This window comes from Podarcis cretensis (genome assembly GCF_951804945.1).
Source record: "Podarcis cretensis genome assembly, chromosome: 4".
Taxonomy (NCBI): domain Eukaryota; kingdom Metazoa; phylum Chordata; class Lepidosauria; order Squamata; family Lacertidae; genus Podarcis; species Podarcis cretensis.
The window spans coordinates 4,088,363-4,108,724 of record NC_137173.1 but is presented as its reverse complement, the minus strand read 5'-3'; the positions used below and the strand labels follow the sequence as shown (position 1 = coordinate 4,108,724).

Sequence of the window (20,362 nt, the reverse complement as noted above, 5' to 3'; positions counted from 1 at the left end):
TTCGTGTGCATGCACACTTCTTCAGATACACTGAAACAGAAGTCACCAGACCCTTCTATATAGTGAGAAGGTGGGGAGGGGTATTACTCAGAAGGGTGGTGGGAATGGGTGATTGGCAGATAGCTGTGATGAGCCTGTTGACGACTCTGAACGACTGTATGAATAAACCGACACTGAATGAATAAACATACACTGGCCCACTGTGGCCTTCTCTGTGCCAGGCTCTGAGGCTCCGCCCCTTTCCCACATCTGGCCCCTCCCACAAGGAAACAATGGCCTGGCCTTCCTCTTGCTGACATGGCCGTCGCCCGCGGCAACCGGGCCGCAGCCGAGGGAGGTGAGGCAGCGCACCAGGCCGCAGCCTGAAGCAGGGGGGCTGGCGAGACCCTTTCCCACCTCTCTTGCTCCCCTTCCTCTTCCCCCTCCGAGCCAGGATTTGTTCAGCAAACCAAAACAAAACAAAAAGAGAGAAAACAAGCCAGGAAAAGACCCTTGCGGTTGGTTTCCACCCTTCATGCGCGCCTGTGGCTTGGACCCCCCTCACGGCTGCCCTTCTCGAGGGGGCCAGAGCAGCTCCCCCCTGCAATATTGCCCCCTTGCCCTCAAGCAGCTTGAGGATCTGCATCGGAAACGGGCCTTTTGGTGAAAAAGGACGCTTCCGACCTCACAGGCTGGGCACCTCTGTGCATGTGCAGAGTTCCTGCCCTTCCGAGGAAGGCGGGGTGGCATGCATGCTTCTCTTGCTCTGGAAAGGCACGTCGGGGGCAAAGCGCCACCTGCCATGTGCAGAGGGCCTTTTCCCTTGCGAGGAAATGCTCCTTGGAGGGGTGCCATGGGGCGGCACGTCCCGGATTTCGCCCCCAGCCTGCCTGCCTAGGGTGATGGTCGCCTCCTCACAAGCACCCTGGGAGTAGCAGGGGACATGTCAGGACGAAAGAGGAAGGCATAGGCACCACTTAGGGCCGTTGGGCCCACCTGACAAAACATACCGTATTTTTCCGTGTATCACACACCCCCATGTATAAGACGCCCCTTGTTTTTGGAGACTCCAAATTGAGAAAATGGGGGGAGACTGTATCCGTCTATAAGACGACCCACAATGCTGAATATAATTTTTAAAATAAAAAAAAACAGTCTTATACATGGAAAAGCACGATACGTACGGTCTCTTGCAAAACGGTGGCGACATTGTGTTGTTTAACTGTTTCCACCGATAATTTAATTGCTTTATTCGTTTATTGTAAACGACTTTGGTGGTTGCTGTTTCCTTACAATCAGGTGCATGTAAACTCTGTGAAGTAAATACATAATGAATACATTGTAAAGGGTAGAAAATGGAGGAAATCAGAGAACGCAGCCCCACAGAATCTCTGGAATGGAAGACAATGCCCCCTTGATGGAAAAGTCTTAATTATTATTGTGTCGTTGTGCAGCTCGCATTCATTTAGGTGGTGACTGCGAAAGAGAAAATTCCCATTTTTGGGTCACCGCTCTTTAATATTCCATAGGGTACGCTGAATAGACTTTCCCACCACACATAATTTAAGTGCTCATGTAGGTCTATAGAAGGGTAGGCCTTTATTAGTAACTTGTATATACAATGGAAGTTGGTGTCTTTTCAAAAGCACTTAGACAGCTGAAACAGCAGCAGTTTATCAAAGGAAACCTAAGAAGTCCACTTTTTTTTAAAAAAAAAAAATGTAATGAAGCTAGGCCGAAATTTTTCATTCAACTCCTAAAATCTCAAATTTCCAACATCTATAGTTTTAGAGCACAATCCACTAAAATATATGAGAAAATTAATTTTCCACTAATGCCCCTTTACAATGGAATTCCCTTTCTCCTGCCCTGTGGGAAACAGCAGCCATCAGTTTCCCCAGATGTTTCATAAAAACATGCCTTTTTGCCCAGGCTTTCCTTGACCCATAATATTAATTTGTTTTTATATGCTTCATACTGCTCTTTACTGGTTTAATGTTATATTTTTGTGTTAATTATATTCTTTACTGTTTTATGCTGTATGCCACTTGGAGATTTTTAAAATACGACATTGTAAATCATTGTAGAAATGCTTTGAAATAAATATCATTAACAGGAACATTGTGATCGCTAAAAATATTTTGCTTTTGTTTTCTTCTTTTCAGGGCTGTTCTGTCCCTTTCCCTCATCTCAGGACAAGAAAATATGTTAAATGATCAAGGTAGAACCCATGTCTGAAATTGGGACCGGCTGTTAGTGGAGAGCACTTTGCCTCCCCCCCCCATTGATTCAACCCACCCTTTTCCAGAATTCTTTCACCTGTGGACTGGAGTAATTCAGCTAAGTTGGTGTGCCGAGGAAGGACTTATGCCTTTGACGTTTGGAGTAAAAAAAGTTGCTCAAGGACACCTGCCACAAGGACATGCCTCATCATCCAAGTGTAGACATAAGTAGTGGCGACACCTGAGGAGGAAGCAGCTACTGGTAGGTGACAAACCTTCATTGAGTTATGAATGTTGGGGAGGCTTTCCTATGTGTCTACATTCAGCCAAAGTGACTAAGGGTCTGTTGAGAAAGGAGGGCAGGGTTGCCTGGCCTCTCAGGGGGTGCAGCCTTTGAGACAAGGGCAAGTGCACATTGAGATGGTGGCAGGTATGGATCCAGGTTGTGGACGCAGGTGGCGCTGTGGGTTAAAGCCTCAGCACCTAGGACTTGCCGATTGAAAGGTCGGCGGTTCAAATCCCTGCGGCGGGGTGCGCTCCCGCTGCTCGGTCCCAGCGCCTGCCAACCTAGCAGTTCGAAAGCACCTCCGGGTGCAAGTAGATAAATAGGGACCGCTTACCAGCGGGAAGGTAAACAGCGTTTCCGTGTGCAGCTCTGGCTCGCCAGATGCAGCTTTGTCATGCTGGCCACGTGACCTGGAAGTGTCTCCGGACAGCGCTGGCCCCTGGCCTCTTAAGTGAGATGGGCGCACAACCCCAGAGTCTGTCAAGATTGGCCCGTACGGGCAGGGGTACCTTTACCTTTACCTTTACCTTTATGGATCCAGGTTGGAGAACCTGTGACACTCTCTGGAGTCTGGAGTGTCTGGAGGCGGTTGGAGGATGGGTGGCGGCTAACAAATTGAGGTTGAATCCTGACAAGACAGAAGTACTGTTTTGGGGGGACAGGAGGCGGGCAGGTGTGGAGGACTTCCTGGTCCTGAACGGGGTAAGTGTGCCCCTGAAGGACCAGGTGCGCAGCCTGGGAGTCATTTTGGACTCACCGCTGTCCATGGAGGCGCAGGTCAATTCTGTGTCCAGGGCAGCTGTCTACCAGCTCCATCTGGTCCGTAGGCTGAGACCCTTCCTGCCCGCAGACTGTCTTGCCAGAGTGGTGCATGCTCTAGGTATCTCTCGCTTGGACTACTGCAATGTGCTCTATGTGGGGCTACCTTTGAAGGTGACCCGGAAACTACAACTAATCCAGAATGCGGCAGCTAGACCGGTGATTGGGAGCAGCTGCCGAGACCACATAACACCGGTCTTGAAAGACCTACACTGGCTCCCAGTATGTTTCCAAGCACAATTCAAAGTGTTGGTGCTGACCTTGAAAGCTCTAAACGGCCTCGGTCCAGTATACCTGAAGGAGCGTCTCTGCCCACATCGTTTTGCCCGGACACTGAGGTCCAGTGCCGAGGGCCTTCTTCACTCTGAGAAGCCAAGTTACAGGGAACCAGGCAGAGGGCCTTCTGGGTAGTGGTGCCTGTCCTGTGGAACGCCCTCCCATCAGATGTCAAAGAGAAGAACAACTACCAAACTTTTAGAAGACATCTGAAGGCAGTCCTGTTTAGGGAAGCTTTTAATGTTTAATAGACTATTGTATTTTAATATTTTGTTGGAAGCCGCCCAGAGTGGCTGGAGAAACCCAGCCAGATGGGCGGGGTATGTATGTATGTATGTATGTATGTATGTATGTGTATATATATAAAAAATTAGATCAGGGGTCAGCAAACTTTTTCAGCAGGGGGCCGGTCCACTGTCCCTCAGACCTTGTGGAGGCCCGGACTATATTTTTTTTGGGGGGGGGAATGATGCAAGAGCACCATGAGCCCCGGTGGCTGCTTACCTGTGTCTTGTGAGCGGCAGGGGCTGGGGGGGGCGGTAGAGGGGCGATGAGTGGAGAGGGGCTGCTTAAAATGGTGGCTGCTCGAGCTCTGATGCTGCGGGCACCAACAAAGCCCAGCCCCCTTCCTCCTCTAGGCAGGGCGGGGAGAAGCCGGGAGGGAGGAGGTGCCGCAGCCATGTGAGAGAGAGGGTAAGAAGGCGCGTGCTGGCGATCCATGCGGTGATTCCCGGACTGTCCACAGGTCGGATCCAGAAGGCAATTGGGCCTGATCCAGCCCACGGGCCTTAGTTTGCCAACCCATGCACTAGATGTTGCTTCACTCCAACTCCCATCAGCTCCAGCCTACATGGCCAGTGGTCAGGGATGATGGGAGTTGTAGTCCAACATTTGTTGAGAGCCAGGGATTCCCCATCTCTGGTGTAGATCCCCAAACGGCTAGTGTTCTGCCTCAGTTTGAGCAAGATGGTACTACTGTAGTGGAGGAGCTTCTGTGACATTCTGAGCTGGAAAAAAAATTGAAAGCCCATTTTGTGCCTAAATGTCTGGTGTATAATGCTCTAGGAGATGTACTGTTGGATGTGTGCTGGGCCACAATGTACGGGTGGCCAGTAAAATGTAATTTCCCCCCTTTTTTGCTGAATGATACTGATAAGATGGTGACCTATAAAGCAGAGTTATTCTGAACAGATGAAGCCATGATTTAAGCGCAAGTTTAATGAGAATAATGAGATATTAGACTGGATTAGGAGATGGTCAGCTTCTCCTGCTGTGCAGTAAACAAAAATCACTTGAGTTAAGTGAGATGTACACCCAAGTAAGCATGTATAGGATTGCAGTCTGAAGTACTTTCTTTTATATAAGCATACACAAACACATACAATGTTTTCATATTTACAAGTTAACTTTCTTATTCATTTCATTTGTGAATCATTTACCATGAAACATCCTGAAGTGCTTAATAAGAAAAAGCATTTTCCCATCCTGGGATCTGAAAACTCCAGTTAAAAGGCTTGTTGAACAATTACCTTAACTAATTCGAATTTACTCCATATAATATATCTACCATTGTCATTTTCCCATTCTTCATTTTTCAGCAGTGAGAAAACTCTTACTTCTAAATTAAGGGCAATACCCAATGTTATACACACCTCTTTACCCTGGCATTTGCTACCTGAGATGTATATTTTCACGACCCATTGTTAGTTTTTAAACGGTTTTTAACATTGCATTTTAAATTGTTGTGACCACCTCTTGGACCTCACGGTGAAGGTCTACTGGTAAATAAATAAATATATAATCAGAGTAGACAAGTGAAATTTAATGCTGACTAAAGTGCACTGAATTCAGTGGAAACAAAATAAAAGAAAAAAAATTCCTTCCAGTAGCACCTTAAAGACCAACTAAGTTAGTTCTAGGTATGAGCTTTCGTGTGCATGCACACTTCTTCAGATACACTGAAACAGAAGTCACCAGACCCTTCTATATAGTGAGAAGGTGGGGAGGGGTATTACTCAGAAGGGTGGTGGGAATGGGTGATTGGCAGATAGCTGTGATGAGCCTGTTGACGACTCTTAATGACTGCAATAGGTCTTACAGGAAAAAGCAAGGGGTGAGAAGGTGAAAAATGGCTTTGTCATGTATAATGAGATAAGAATCCAGTGTCTTTGTTCAGACCAGGTCTCTCCATGGTTTTAAGTTTGGTGATAAGTTGCAATTCAGCAGCTTCTCTTTCCAGTCTATTTCTGTCTCATTTCTGAGTATGACTTAGCTGGCTATCATCCTAAATCAGGAGTGGGAAACAATTGACCATCCAGATGTTGCTGGACTCCAACTCCCATCAGCCCCAACCAGCATGTCTAATGGTCAGAGATGATGTGAGTTTTAGTCCAACAACATCGGCAAGGCCAAATGCTCCCTACCCAGCCTTGAATATTTGCTTTATATAATCAGCATGGTTCTTTGCCATACTCTCTTAAACGTACAAATTCTGTAAGTCTGGATATCATAGCAACATACCATTTTGCTTAAATCACTCATTTTCAGTGAGCGTGATTGGTATTTTTGCTGCTATTATTAATTTCCCAATTCAAATAGAATGTTCTAATTGTATTTCAGTTTTCAGATACCCTAAGCTATGTATAATGAGTTTGGTGTTATGGAGCAGCAAACCATATTTGCTATATTTTTTATAATTTCTTTTCAATAACTTCTGACAACCTATTTATGTTCCACCATATCTCCAACACCTACTGCTTACATTAGGATAAATATTTGCTAACTGCTGTGGAGTTAAACGATATATATTATCCTTCATATTATCCCATTGATTTCAGTGGGAGTGTTAAGCACCTGCTTAAATTTCCCTCAGTAAGAGCTGGCAACAGTTAATTTTAGATGGATCATACTCATTGTATCTTGGTCTCATATGCTATGGACTATACTATTAAATATATTATAGTGATCTACTGTATATAAAAATGGAGCAACACGGATCATGGACACAGCTCAGCAAGCATTAGGCATGCCTAAGCAGAACAAAGTACTAGAATGAGACTTAGCTACAGTACCGCTAATTTCTGTTGGAATGTGATATATCGGCTTGCCATTTTAAGGCATGGTCCAGCAGAGGGACCCAAGAACTGTCAATGACTGAGCTCAGAACAAGTTTGTTATAGAAAGTGCTAGTGAAAGGCTGTTTGTTTCACACTTTAGTTAGCCCTGGGCAAGGAGGGACTCACTGAATTAAAGGGCCAGATGGTTAAATGCACCATTCTGTTGGACATGCAGGTACTTACAAATGCAAATAGCATCAGCAGGAAAAGGGGGCTGATTATGACTGGGATCAGGGTGAGGTGGAGGGGAAATCTAACACTTTCCTCCTTGCTGTTTGCATTGGGAGGAACATCCCCATTTGTACCAATAGGGTACCCCCCCAACCCCCCTCCGCACCAATCAGTGGCGTAGCGTGGGGGGTGCAGGGGGGGCTGGCCGCACCGGGCGCAACATCTGGGGGGGCGTGCTCGCCGCCTCTGGAGTCGCCGAAGAGCCTCAGGCGTAGGCTGTAGCAGAGCCCCATGTCTCGCGGAACCGACGAGCTGTGCGCGCGTCCGTACTGAAGGCGTCCGGCAGGCAGCGGCTCTCAGCGCTCGCCGTGGTCCCCGCGCATCAGGACCGCGGAGGGCGCGCCAGGCAGCCCCTCCTCGCAGCCCCCCTGCCGCCGCTGCTGCTGCAGTGCTGGGCCATGTTGCATTTTCCTCGCCTCTCTGCCCTCCTCCTCCTCCGGGCAAGCGGCGTCGTTTGGGCGGCAGCGCCAGTGGCAACTCGCCTCAGATCACCTGACACGGATCCGCTGCAGCCATGGCTACCTTACCGTAAATACCCCAGCCCAGGCAGCAGCAAGAAGAAGCTGGCAGCGGCGGCAGGTTAGGGGTTAGGGGCGCAAATTACTTGCCTTGCCCCGGGTTAGGGGGCGTAAATTACTTGCCTTGCCCTGGGTTAGGGGGCGCAAATTACTTGCCTTGCCCCGGGTTAGGGGGCGCAAATTACTTGCCTTGCCCCGGGTGCTGACAACCCACGCTACGCCGCTGGCACCAATACCAGCTTCCATACGCTCCAACATTTATCCGATAAAAATAGGGACCCCCTAAGGAAAAGTGGGACATTTGGGGATCAAATCAGAAACTGGGACAGTTTCTGTAAATCCGGGACTGTCCCTAGAAAATTGGGACACTTAGAGGGTCTGGAATCCCCATGAGCCTAGAGACTTGGAATTCATGCTGCAAGAAGTTTAGGGTCAGTTGTTGTAAGAGACCAGCATGCTCTTCTGAGATCTGGGAGAGCCTCAAGGAGTGTGGGCTACCTTTACACGCTGAGTAACTTACAAGGGAACTGCCTGGGAAACGCAGGGTGTGTTGGTCTCAGAGTTCCTGGGTTTTAGGAAGTTTGGGGGGGTCTGCTAGGACAAAGAGAGCCCTGCTTCCCTCAGCAATTTGTGTTGGGTGGACTGAGGAGTGCTGAATGCACTGGGGGAAAAAACCTGTGAAATGCCATGTCTCTCCTGACTACCTCCCCAAATATTATCCATCTCTTTTGTTTAGTGTTTTCATCAGAACAATGTGAATAGTACCAGAAGGCTGGTTTTTAAGCATTTAATTGCAGAATATAATTTTAAGATAATTTGCATATATATAAGGAAATAATAAATGAGGAGATAATCCTTTTTTCATTATTTCTCAGATTTAAAACCTCCAATAAGAACAAAATCCAATCACATTTTTGACAATCAAACGAGCATTATTACAAATGCAAAGATATAATCTACATCTGTATCATGGGCATATTGGAGAATAAGATTCTATCACACTGCATTCTACAATCAATTGGAAATTGGCTAGCAGCAATAATTTTACTTGAGTTTTTAACAAAATAGTGCAGAAGGTTTGCTTTAGAGTGTTTAAAATAGAATATATAAGCAGAACCTTCAACATGGACCACCTGATAGAATGACAAAAAGTGAGATTAAAGAAAGATCACAGCTCTCCTAAAACAATGGCTGAATACTAGGGATGTAAGAAGGTGGTGATTCCCTTCTGACATATATTGTCACAATCAGCACTGTTTTCTTTCTGCTACAGTTCCATTTTTGTCAAATACTATGGGCAAGATTCACATTTCATGTCCTGTCAGCAGAAACCCCATGCAAGGATTTCCAATTGCACAATGGGTCTCTCCCCCCCCCACCTCCCCTGCATTAGGAGAGCTTTCAGCTTGGGTGAATAAATAAATAAATAAATCTTGATTTTGCAAAAGACCTCCACAGGCCACCAAGACCCTAGTTTCATAGAATGGAGAAGCTACACATTTTGGCCTGCGTTGATTCTTTATGAGGAATGGCTAAGGGAGCTGGGCATGTTTAGCCTGGAGAAGAGGAGGTTAAGGGGTGATATGATAGCCATGTTCAAATATATAAAAGGATGTCACATAGAGGAGGGAGAAAGGTTGTTTTCTGCTGCTCCAGAGAAGCGGACATGGAGCAATGGCTCCAAACTACAAGAAAGAAGATTCCACCTAAACATTAGGAAGAACTTCCTGACAGTAAGAGCTGTTTGACAGTGGAATTTGCTGCCAAGGAGTGTGGTGGAGTCTCCTTCTTTGGAGGTCTTTAAGCAGAGGCTTGACAACCATATGTCAGGAGTGCTCTGATGGTGTTTCCTGCTTGGCAGGGGGTTGGACTCGATGGCCCTTGTGGTCTCTTCCAACTCTTTGATTCTATGATTCTATGATTCTGTTTGCAGCAACCTGGCTGATTCCTAGTTCTTATACAACAAACACTAAAGACTAAACACATATTAGTCATTGTTTGGCAAAGAGCCTCTTCAGTGTTATACTGTTCATATGGATTGTGTAGAATGGTGTCACCCGAAAGAAATTTCTTGGGGGGGGGGGCACAGAAGCGGCAGAACATATTTATAGGTAGGTGAGTTGTATCACCTGGCCAGAGCAGCGATGTCACGCTGGCCACGTGACCCGGAAGTGTCTCCGGACAGCGCTGGCCCCTGGCCTCTTAAGTGAGATGGGCGCACAACCCCAGAGTCTGTCAAGACTGGCCCGTACGGGCAGGGGTACCTTTACCTTTACCTTTGAGTTGTATCACATATATTAGGATCTCTGAAAGAAAAATAGCAGTATATGTTCATAACAGGGGTACAGCAATGGAGGGTAAGTGGAGGAAGCAGCTTCTGGTTTTGGGGAAGGTGGTTGCCCCCCCCCCCCCCCGGAGCCACCCATGAGTGTCTACATGAATAAATGCTTTCCATAGTCCCCATCTGACCACAATCAGCTTGTGCTTCCAAGTCAGTGCGCTTTTTGGATTGGGCCCTGCAGCAGCAACCTGCTACTGTGCACGTAATCACTCCGTCCCTGGATTTTAATTATGGCACCAATACTATTGGACAAATCCGCAGCACTAAGAGACAACCAATTTGCACAGTTGTTTCCTGCCAGGATGCCCAATTGAGGCAACTGAAACAAACATGTTTTGAAACAAATGTTCCAATTACAAAATGTTTACAGCTGCAATTGTTTCCTTAATGTAGCAGGAGGACAGCAGGCTCTCGGGTGCCAAATTGTTCAATTAAAAATAGTTGAGAGTTGTTAATGGTCTCTCTCAAGTTTGATGATAGTCTCAGATCTGGTGATGTAGTAAATAATGAGAACAGAGGCTGAATGCAATGCTTACCTAGGCCTAGGCACTCTTGCTCTAAAACATTTAAATGCCGCTGTTGTAAAAGTAAAATACACATGGAGCTTTCAGATTCAGTATGCCACTTACTATTTATTCAGAAAATGTATATACCGCTTAACAAAAATCTGCATCTGATGTACAGAAAAGGAATCAAAGTACAATAAGATATGACAGAAGTTCAGAATACAATTAATACTTTTCAAATGCAACATTTAAAACAGCCACTGAAGAAGGTAACACTCTCAAACATCTCCAATGGGCCTGAGTAAACAACCAAACTTATAGGAGACATTTGAAACATCCCACAGATGGAGCTTCCCAAACCTCTTGTGGGACAGAAATGCAGAGGGTTGATGCTATAAACTAAAAACAACAAAGAGGTTTCCAGAAAGCAGTCTGCTGCCCAAGTAAAGTCTCTTCTGGTGAATGTGAAGGCTGTTGTTGTTCATTTCTATTGATCTAGTTTATAGCAGGTTGTATAAAAGGGACGCAGGTGGCGCTGTGGGTTAAAGCCTCAGCGCCTAGGGTTTGCCGATCGAAAGGTCAGCGGTTCGAATCCCTGCGGCGGGGTGCGCTCCCGCTGCTCGGTCCCAGCGCCTGCCAACCTAGCAGTTCGAAAGCACCTCCGGGTGCAAGTAGATAAATAGGGACCGCTTACCAGCGGGAAGGTAAACGGCGTTTCCGTGTGCGGCTCTGGCTCGCCAGAGCAGCGATGTCACGCTGGCCACGTGACCCGGAAGTGTCTCCGGACAGCGCTGGCCCCTGGCCTCTTAAGTGAGATGGGCGCACAACCCCAGAGTCTGTCAAGACTGGCCCGTACGGGCAGGGGTACCTTTACCTTTACCTAGTTTATAGCAGAGGAGGTAGTTTGCTTGGTATCCTGGTTCAAGTTGTTTGGGAATTCATGTGCTAATAACAAAACCTCAAATAGCCAGCCAGTGCATATCCTTGCACACCAGTATAATATGCGCACTCAGTACTCTAGTCACAGTATTCTGCAGTAACTGCAGCTTCCAAACCAAGCACAAGGGCAGCCCCATGTAAAGTACACAACAGTAATCTAAACACCAGTTGCTGGAAAGCATTGATGGGATGGTGTTATGGCTTCAAGCCCTGATTACCGTATTGGCCTGAATATAAGCCTCACTTTCCCCCCAAATTCCAATCGTGAAAAGTTAAAAGTGCGGCTTAAATTCACAACCTTACAAAAAGCGGCTTTTACCATATCACTGCTGAAATAGACATACAGTAAAACGGAACGGGTGTGAGTACCTGCAGAATTTTAAGGGAGCGGCTTATATTTGAGTATTGTCTTTTCTTCTCTCCCCCCATGAATTTTAAAGGTGCAGCTTATATACGTGCCAATTCCAAGCCATCAGCTTGGCCATTGTACAAAACAGAATGCTGGACAGGATAGCTCAGCCACTAGAGCATAAGACTCTTCATCTCTCTGTTGTGGGTTTGAGCCCAAGTTGGTTAAGAACTCCCTGAATTGCAGGGTTTTGGACTAGATGACTCCCATGGTCCCTTACAACTCTACAATTCTATGATTCTAGGTGTAGGTAGGTGAACCCTCAGTTGTATTCAGCAGGGCTCTATGTATGACACAGAGACATCTCTAAAAGCATATTTCCATAATGTAAAAGGTAAAGGTAAAGGACGCAGGTGGCGCTGTGGGTTAAAAGCCTCAGCGCCTAGGGCTTGCCGATCGAAAGGTCGGTGGTTCGAATCCCTGCGGCGGGGTGCGCTCCCGCTGCTCGGTCCCAGCGCCTGCCAACCTAGCAGTTCGAAAGCACCTCCGGGTGCAAGTAGATAAATAGGGACCGCTTACCAGCGGGAAGGTAAGCGGCGTTTCCGTGTGCGGCTCTGGCTCGCCAGAGCAGCGATGTCACGCTGGCCACGTGACCCGGAAGTGTCTCCGGACAGCGCTGGCCCCTGGCCTCTTAAGTGAGATGGGCGCACAACCCCAGAGTCTGTCAAGACTGGCCCGTACGGGCAGGGGTACCTTTACCTTTACCTTTTTAAAGGTAAAGGACCCCTGGATGGTTGTCCAGTCAAAGGCGACTATGGGGTTGTGGTGCTCATCTCGCTTTCTGGGTCATGTGGCCAGCAGGACTAAACTTCTTCTGGTGCAACGGAACACCGTGACGGAAACCAGAGTGCACGGAAATGCCTTTTACTTTCCCACCACAGCAGTGCCTATTTATCTACTTGCACTAGTGTGCTTTCGAACTGCTAGGTTGGCAGAAGCTGGGACAGAGTTCACACCATTGCACGGATTCAAGCTGCCAACCTTGCAATCAGCAAGCGTAGGAGGCTCATTTCCATACATCAACCCTAACACAATTAAACTAAAAATATTAAAATTGAATAAGCCAGCTAGCATGCCGCTATAATCCATTTCAATTTATAGTACAGTGCAGCATTAAGGGCTCTTTACAGCAGCTAACGTCCCATTAACAGAACATTGTTCAATGCAAATGTTTGTGTGGGCAGAGCATTGAAAAGCAAGGACAGCAAGTAATACTTGGTTGGCTTTTTGATATTAATGAAAATGAGCACCTGCAAGCTGCCTTGGAGGACCTTGATAGTCAGAAATGCTTTAAGTAACTGAGCCTACATTTGAGGAAGGACTCTAAAGGTTACAGTTGAAAAGGCCTCGATGCTCATCCTCATTGACACCCCCTTCCTTGGAGTCACCTTTTGGGCAGGGCTATTGAGCAAGAGAAGCTCTTCTCTAAAGTTGGCAGGGCTGAAAACAGGCTCTGAGGGATTAAATCCAAGAACGTGCGGAATTTCTCTCAGAAATGTTGCTTTTTTAAAAAAAAAAAAACAACTCTGTATCCCCACTAGAAATATTTTCGACATCTTTCCCAGGCAGGAGGGTTCCAAGTCAACTCAATATTTACCGTATGTTTGTGGGCAGCTCTAGTCCCAGATTATTGGTTTTTTTTGGCCGGTGTGTGTGTGTGTCATTGTAACAAATAAATATTGTCTTCTTTTATAAACTTTACCAACTTAACAAAGCTATTCCCATGCAATCCAACATTTCTCCAATGAAAATAGGGATGCCCTATTCCATCATCATCATCATCATCATAATTTTATTTTACCCCACCTTTCTGACTAGGTTGCCCCAGCCACTCTGGGCAGCTTCCAACATATATACAAACATAATAAAACATTTAAGATTACAATAACTGCCTTCAGATGCCTTCTAAAGGTTGGACTGTTACTTATCTCCTTGGCTTGGGGATCGCATAACTCCATACCCTCCAACATTTCTCTGATGAAAATAGGGATGTCCTAAGGAAAAGCAGGACATTCCAAGGTCAAATCAGAAACCGGGATCGCTTCTGTAAATCTGGAACTGTCCCTGGAAAATAGGGACATTTGCAGGGTCTATATTCCATGCTCGGTCCTGGTTTGTTCTAGTTTCATTACCTTTACACTACAACTCTTATTTGTTTCCAGACCCTATCACTTCCTGATGATCTCTCCACGCCCTCTTGGCCATTTTGGGAACTTAGCCTGACTCAGCTATGTCTCATCGTTTGATTATCTATGAAGGATAGATCTACCATTAAGCCCTGACAGATATTCCTGTATCTCTGAAAAATAATGGTCATTAAAGAGCAAATGGTGGAGAAGGGATGTTGCCTTCCTGCTCTGCACATGGGCTTCCCATTGGGGCATCATCCAGTTGGCTGCTGTAGAAAAGAGGATGATGCTGGTCTAGATGGCCCTTTGATCTGATTCAGGAGGGCTCTTGGGTTGTTAGATGCCTTGGCCCAAGCACACAGTGAAAGGCTAGGATACATTCAGTGGGTGAAACTGCAACAAAACAGTTTTGTTTGGTGTGTGTTTTTGGAAAAAAAGACAGTTTGCTAAAGTGTTAGGTAAATTAGCATTGAAGCAATGTATTCATTATTGCCGTGGAGTTGGAACTTATGTGTTCGCATAGGAAAAGTAAAGTGCTCTGTATTTGTCGGTCTTTCCAAAGTTGGGGGAAATTTATGGTGTGATCATCTAATTTCAGCTGAGCTTTTATCATTAGTTCTCAGATGATTTCCAGCCAGTATTATAAATCAGATGGAGATTAATGAAGAGAGGAGTAATAAGAGAGCAATTTAATATGGTTGCATGAATTATACATGTATAACTTTAAACCCAGAGTTCATAAAAATTACATCAGACACCTTAATGGTTGAAATATATCTCAATTCCCAAGCTTGTAACTAGAATGACTTGTGAGAGGTGCAGGTGGAAGATGGTACATGACAGAACAAAATGTCATGCCCCCTTTCTGCACTGAAAAACAGCTCTGATATGCGCAGAATGGCTTCTAGGCCACAGGGTGTGACTTCACTGCTACTTCTCCTCGGATGTATTATTCTTTATAGTTTTCCCTGTAGAATGACCTGCTTTATATTGGTCTCCAGACATTTCACCCCATATTGCCATGTGCTCTGGGTGCATGATAAATGGCTCTACAGAGCAGCCAACTCTCTAAAGATGCACGGTTTTAATGGAAATGTTACGCTGTAATGGGAGGAACAGGTAACTGAGAATAATCACAATCTTGCTAGTCTATAATAAGTAGCCATAATGAAGAATCACTTCTGATGCTGTCAAGAGACCTTCTTTTCTTCTTCTTTTTGACCTAATTTATAATGCAAAACTTTCTGTTGAAAGTTCTTGTGCAAGCCTAGGCAAACTCTTAGGGGTCAAGGCACTTCCACACACACACCATGTTTTTTTTTGGGGGGTGGGCCCCCTCAATGTTCAGAGGGTGTTCAGCTCTGCCCCCTGGCTCCTCTCAATGTCAGGTTGTTGCGTTTTAGCCCCCTCAGTCATCTTGAGATATTGGTGCCTCTGTGTGCAAGGATAATGTCGTTGCCCCTTATCTCAACTTCAGGAAATAATTGCTCTGTTTCAATCAATGCAGCCTGAGGATGTAGGTAAAGTGCTTGTGTTCTCAGTCCTTGCCCATTTTGTCTACTTCCATCTTGCGGGAAGGCATTGACTGCGTGTGTCCGGGAGATTATTAATACCACTTTATGGAAGGGAGTGTTCCCAAGTGCCTTGAAGAAGGCAGTTGTGCAACCGTTCCTTAATAAATCTTCTCTGGATCCAGTAGATTGCTCAGCCCAAAATATCCCCTCTTTGGACAAGGTGGTCTAGATGGTGGTAGCAGTTCAAGTCCAAACACTCTTGAATGAAGCAGATTATCTGAGCCTACTGGTATTTGCTGTAGGTCCCCCCCCCCCTCTCAACTGTAGAGTTGTAAATGTGACTCCTGGTCTTTAGGTGGCAGCATTCGTGAAAATAAAAACCGAGGAGCGCTCTCTGAGCCTGCAGTTCTTTCTCCTGCAACATTTTTCGTTTTAATTTTCTTTTCTCCTGGCAGAAGCACTGCTCTTCATTTCAACTCATTGTTTCCTGTTTTGATTTAGGAGGCTTCCCTTTTGTTTTTGGTGCAGTTTGTAACACTCGCCCTCTGGTGAATTCATTATCACTTTTGTGACCTTTCCCAAAATGCTTTATCCTCTATATCTCTGTCCTTCCTGGCCCATCAAATAAGGTTGCACAATCTCTCCCTAAGCAGACTGCAGGAAGCAGCACAGAGAAATAATGAAAAAATATAGTGGATGGTCATTGAAATCTTACTTAGGCTGATGGGAAGCACTGCACCTGCAGGAATCCCAGGTGGAATGATGTGCCTGCCAGCCATATTTTAATCATTTAGTTTGGTTGGAGAACATTAATGTGAATTTCTCCCAGTCAAGTGCAAATTCTAGTGATGAACCACAGCAGATACAACCACAGCGTTGCATTCAATGTCTTTTAGTGTTTCTATTGTACTCTGCTCGTAGCCTGTGGGCGAGATTGCTTGGGAGGATTGATTTGCTATTATAACTTTGTTTTTATAGCCTCTTAAAGCATTGTTCTGCTCTGCTATTCAGTATGAGGTTTTGCAGCAAATTGCACAGACAAGTCCAACAAACCTAACTTGTCCTAGTGCGTGTAGCTTAGCGCCTCAGCAGAGGCTGAGACAGGCAAGCAGTTGCAAGGATTTGTTCTCTTTTCCAAACAGGATCTCCCCTTTTCTCACTTGGAACTGGGTGGAATTACCTGTCAGGGTCAGCTGAGACACAAACTGGGGGCCTCCTGGTCTCTGCGTGGATGCCACTTGTCAACAATTTATTAAATTTGTTACCCCAGTTGCCAGGAAGCAACTGCTTATGGGTTTGTCCTTCTCATGGGTTTGCCAAGGGCATCTGGCTGGCTACCATGAGAAACAGAATACTGGACTGATCCTGCATGGCTTTGCTTATGTGTCTGTGGGTGACCATTCATGGCAATGTTCTCATGGAGAAGCTGCTAAAATGTGGGCTGGACGATGTAGCTGTTAGGTGGATTTGTAGCTGGTTATCTGACCAAACCCCCCAAGTGCTCATGAATGGTTCCTCATCATCCTAGAAAGAAGTGTCAAGTGGGGTGGTGCAAGGTTGTGTCCTGTGCCTGTTGTTGTTCAACGTCTTTATAAATGACTTGGATGAAGAAATTGAGTGGATGTTCATCAAATCTGTGGATGGTAAAAAAGGTACAAAGGTAAAGGCCCCCTGGACGGTTAAGTCCAATCAAAGGCCGCTATGGGGTGTGCTGCTCATCTTGCTTTCAGGCCAAGGGAGCCGGCGTTTGTCCACAGACAGTTTTCTTAGTCATGTGGCCAGCATGACTAAACCGTTATTGACGCACGGAGGACCATGACGAGTGCCAGAGCACATGGAAAGAAGACAGAACTGGAATCCAAGATGACCTGAACAAATTGGAGAATTGGGCCCAAACTAACAAAATGAATTTCAATAGGAACAGAAACATCATAGCCAGACACTGGAGAGACCTGTCAGCAGTAAGCATGTATCAATGATATCAAACAGTATAGGAAACAGCCTTATTAGAAAAACTAACCAATAAACTGAATGTGACACGGAGACAAATAGAAGAAGACGCCTTCACCCCGGTATGGCTCCCCTATATCACATACACAGCCCAACAAGACAACGACAAGAATCTGCCAACAGCATATGAATCAATATGGCTAACCTGATACAAAAACACCCACCCACCCCACTCACACATGGAAACAAAGTTCACCACAACCAATCACAAACAAACAACCACACCCTAGGCCAACCCCAACCTCTCTCACCACCAAAGTAACACAAGCGAATAGTAGCGAGAACCTGCACAAGTGACGTTGACACAAAACCCCACCCATACATTAAGTAGAATAGAAGCTTTGCCACCCAACCCCACTCATCATGCCCCCCTCCACCTCTTTTCCCCCTTTTCTTCCTAATGTAACACTAATGTCTCAAGAAATGAAACTGATCTGTAGAAAATGTAACTTGAAAAAAGAGACATTGCACATACTTTTGTAAACCAAGAAACCTTTAATAAAAAATACGTTTGAAGCTGGAAAAAAATAGGGACAAATGTAAGGTTCTGCATTTAGGCAGGAATAACCAGATGCACAAATATAAGCTGGGGGGCGGGCACCTGGAATCAGCACATGTGAAAAGGATCGAGGGGTCTTAGTAGATCACAGGCTTAACATGAGTCAACAGTGCGACGCAGCATCAAAAAGGAAGAAAGAAAAGCTAAGACTATTCTAGGCTGTATCAACAGAAGTAATAGTACCACTCTATTCCGCCTTGGTCAGACCACACCTGGAATACTGTGTCCAGTTCTGGGTGCTACAGTTTAAGAAGAATATTGACAAGCTGGAAAGTGTGCAGAGGACGGGGACCAAGACAATCAATGAGGAACGACAATCTGGAAACCAAGCCTTATGAGGAACAGTTGAGGGAGCTGGGTATGTTTAGCCTGGAAAAGAGACTGAGAGGAGATATGATAGCCATCTTCAAATATCCTAAGGGCTGTTACATGGAAGATTATACCCTTTCTCCCTTTCTAAAATGGCACAGACCATTTTAGGCAAAATGGTCTGCTTTCAGATATAGCTGTGTGAGGCTTTTTGTCTGATAAATAAAGCTCCCAGGTGCAGGTAATGTTTAGAAAGGTCTTATATTCAGAATAAGATCCAAATTATTCAACTCTCCAAAGTTTAGGAACAAACTCCAGTTCCTGTTAGGATATAAAAAGCTGCTGCTGTTGCTTTTTTACTCGTTTGCTATTTCTCCCCTGATTAGGCACTTCTAATCTCGGGAAGCTCAGAAAGCCTCCTCCAGAGGCTGTGAATGAAGAGCAGAACGGCGTGTTCCAGCAGAAAGCAACAGGGCAACCATCCACCCCTCTACCCTGCAAACTCCTTAAGAAGGGAAGGGGAAGAATCTGCTGCTAGTAGGTGTGTTAATGCTCAGAAACAAGAAGCTAGGGAGTCAGCAGGAGTCTAGTGAAGCGCTGCTAAGGAAGAAGAATTGAAAGTGTCTTGAGTGCTTTTGACCTGAAAAAAGGAAGGCGAGGCGATGAGCTTGCCTTTTGCAGGAACCAAATTGTGGCTTGTTTAGATCCACTTCGTTGAACCTCGGAGTTGTGCAATTCAAGATTGTCATTTTGTCTCTTTTCCAGAATCTAACCTAACGCTTCCAGTCTGTTGATCTCATAATAATTGTGGTTGCAGAGGCTAAAATCCTTGCAGGATCTCTCAGGGTAAACAGGTGCTAACAGCTGAGAATGCTCGAGTGGAGGAAGGAGAGATTTGGAATCAGGGCCAAAGCTAGGCCAAGACTAGGGATGGAAAGATCTGTCAGTTTTGGTTGCCGCTCTCATTTTTCCAAGTTTCCAATCTTAAATTCGGTTCTCCATATTTGTGCAGGTGACATATGCATGTAGTTGTAAACAGCACTTTTGTATTATGGCAAATGTGGCTGGTTGCTCTTAAAGGTTCAATGACCAGAGTCCACATTCATGACAGTTAATCAAGTCATGTCCTTCCTTTAAAAGGGCCTTAACTGTAAGTAAGCATTTGCTAGCACCACCACCACCTCCAAAGCCCTCCTTTTAAGCTGTGAGTCCCTGCTGTTGCTTGTCAACTTGGTGCCTGTCCTGTACCTAACTCTCCATCTTGCACCATGGTTAGTTGGTATCTAACCTTTTCCACTGCTGTTGCTCTATTAAGATGCTATCCCAATCTATGTTGGATGCTCCCAGCTCTTGTCTTGACTAGGGATGGGAGCAGGGCTCGTCACATCTATCAAATACTGTATGCACTTTCAGGAACAATATGAGAACTGAAACACAGCTATCCCGCAATATTTGCATATATCTGAATTTTGCAATGCAGTTCTCCAACCAAACACGGTGTATGAAACCATATATATTAGGGGACAGTGTGTATAAAATGGAGATAGTGAAAATAACACAGAATGCATTGTATTAGGAGAAATTGCTGTTAAAAAAATTGTAAATCAGTCAAAACAGCAAACAAAAATATATTTATTAGGAGACTTTCACAATACAATGCTGGAAATTTCTTATGGACTTTTATGTGTGAGAGAAAATTAACTTGTAATATCTGGATTTAAAGATTGAAAAAATACTGGTTTACAGAAGATAGAATGGCTGGATCTTAATTAGTTAGCTGCAGGACAGAGACCCAGAAGTCCTTTTATCTTCCCTTTATCTTTCCTCTCTCTTTCTCTTCTTTTGCTTTCTCTCTCTTTAGGTCTGTCTTTTCCCTTTTTTTGAATTCTTTCTGCCCTTGTTCTTTTTAAGATTAAGTAGCTGTTTTATTTCAGCATATTATAAAAAGATACTTTGTAATAGGTTTGTATTTCTGTATATCTTTGAGTAAACACACACACACACACACACACACACACACGAGACATCAGCATATTGTAAGTTCAAACCCAACATTGCTAGCTGTGGAAGCTGCTGTCAAAATTTAGAGCCATAAAATGAGCTGTGGGGGTGAATTATGGGATGGAGTCACAAGCAAACCAATATAGTTTATTCGTTTCTTCCTCCTGGAGTGACTAACTGCAAAGATCAGCTCCTGCT

The 20,362-nt window shown here is 45.3% G+C and overlaps 1 protein-coding gene across 5 annotated transcripts in view; it reads left to right on the top strand.

The window, feature by feature from the left end:
• Positions 1 to 273: 273 nt before the first annotated feature.
• Positions 274 to 20,362, top strand: part of SLCO2B1 (solute carrier organic anion transporter family member 2B1) — a 69,248-nt gene continuing 49,159 nt past the window's right edge. For 2 of the 5 annotated variants that reach the window (XM_079973773.1, XM_079973769.1), the window contains exons 1-2: positions 274 to 497; positions 2,145 to 2,463. The gene's annotated coding sequence lies outside the window, so the exon portion shown is untranslated. Of the gene's footprint in view, positions 498 to 2,144; positions 2,464 to 5,875; positions 5,961 to 20,362 lie in introns of all 5 variants that reach the window. The other 3 variants (XM_079973772.1, XM_079973770.1, XM_079973771.1) reach the window with 3 other exon arrangements.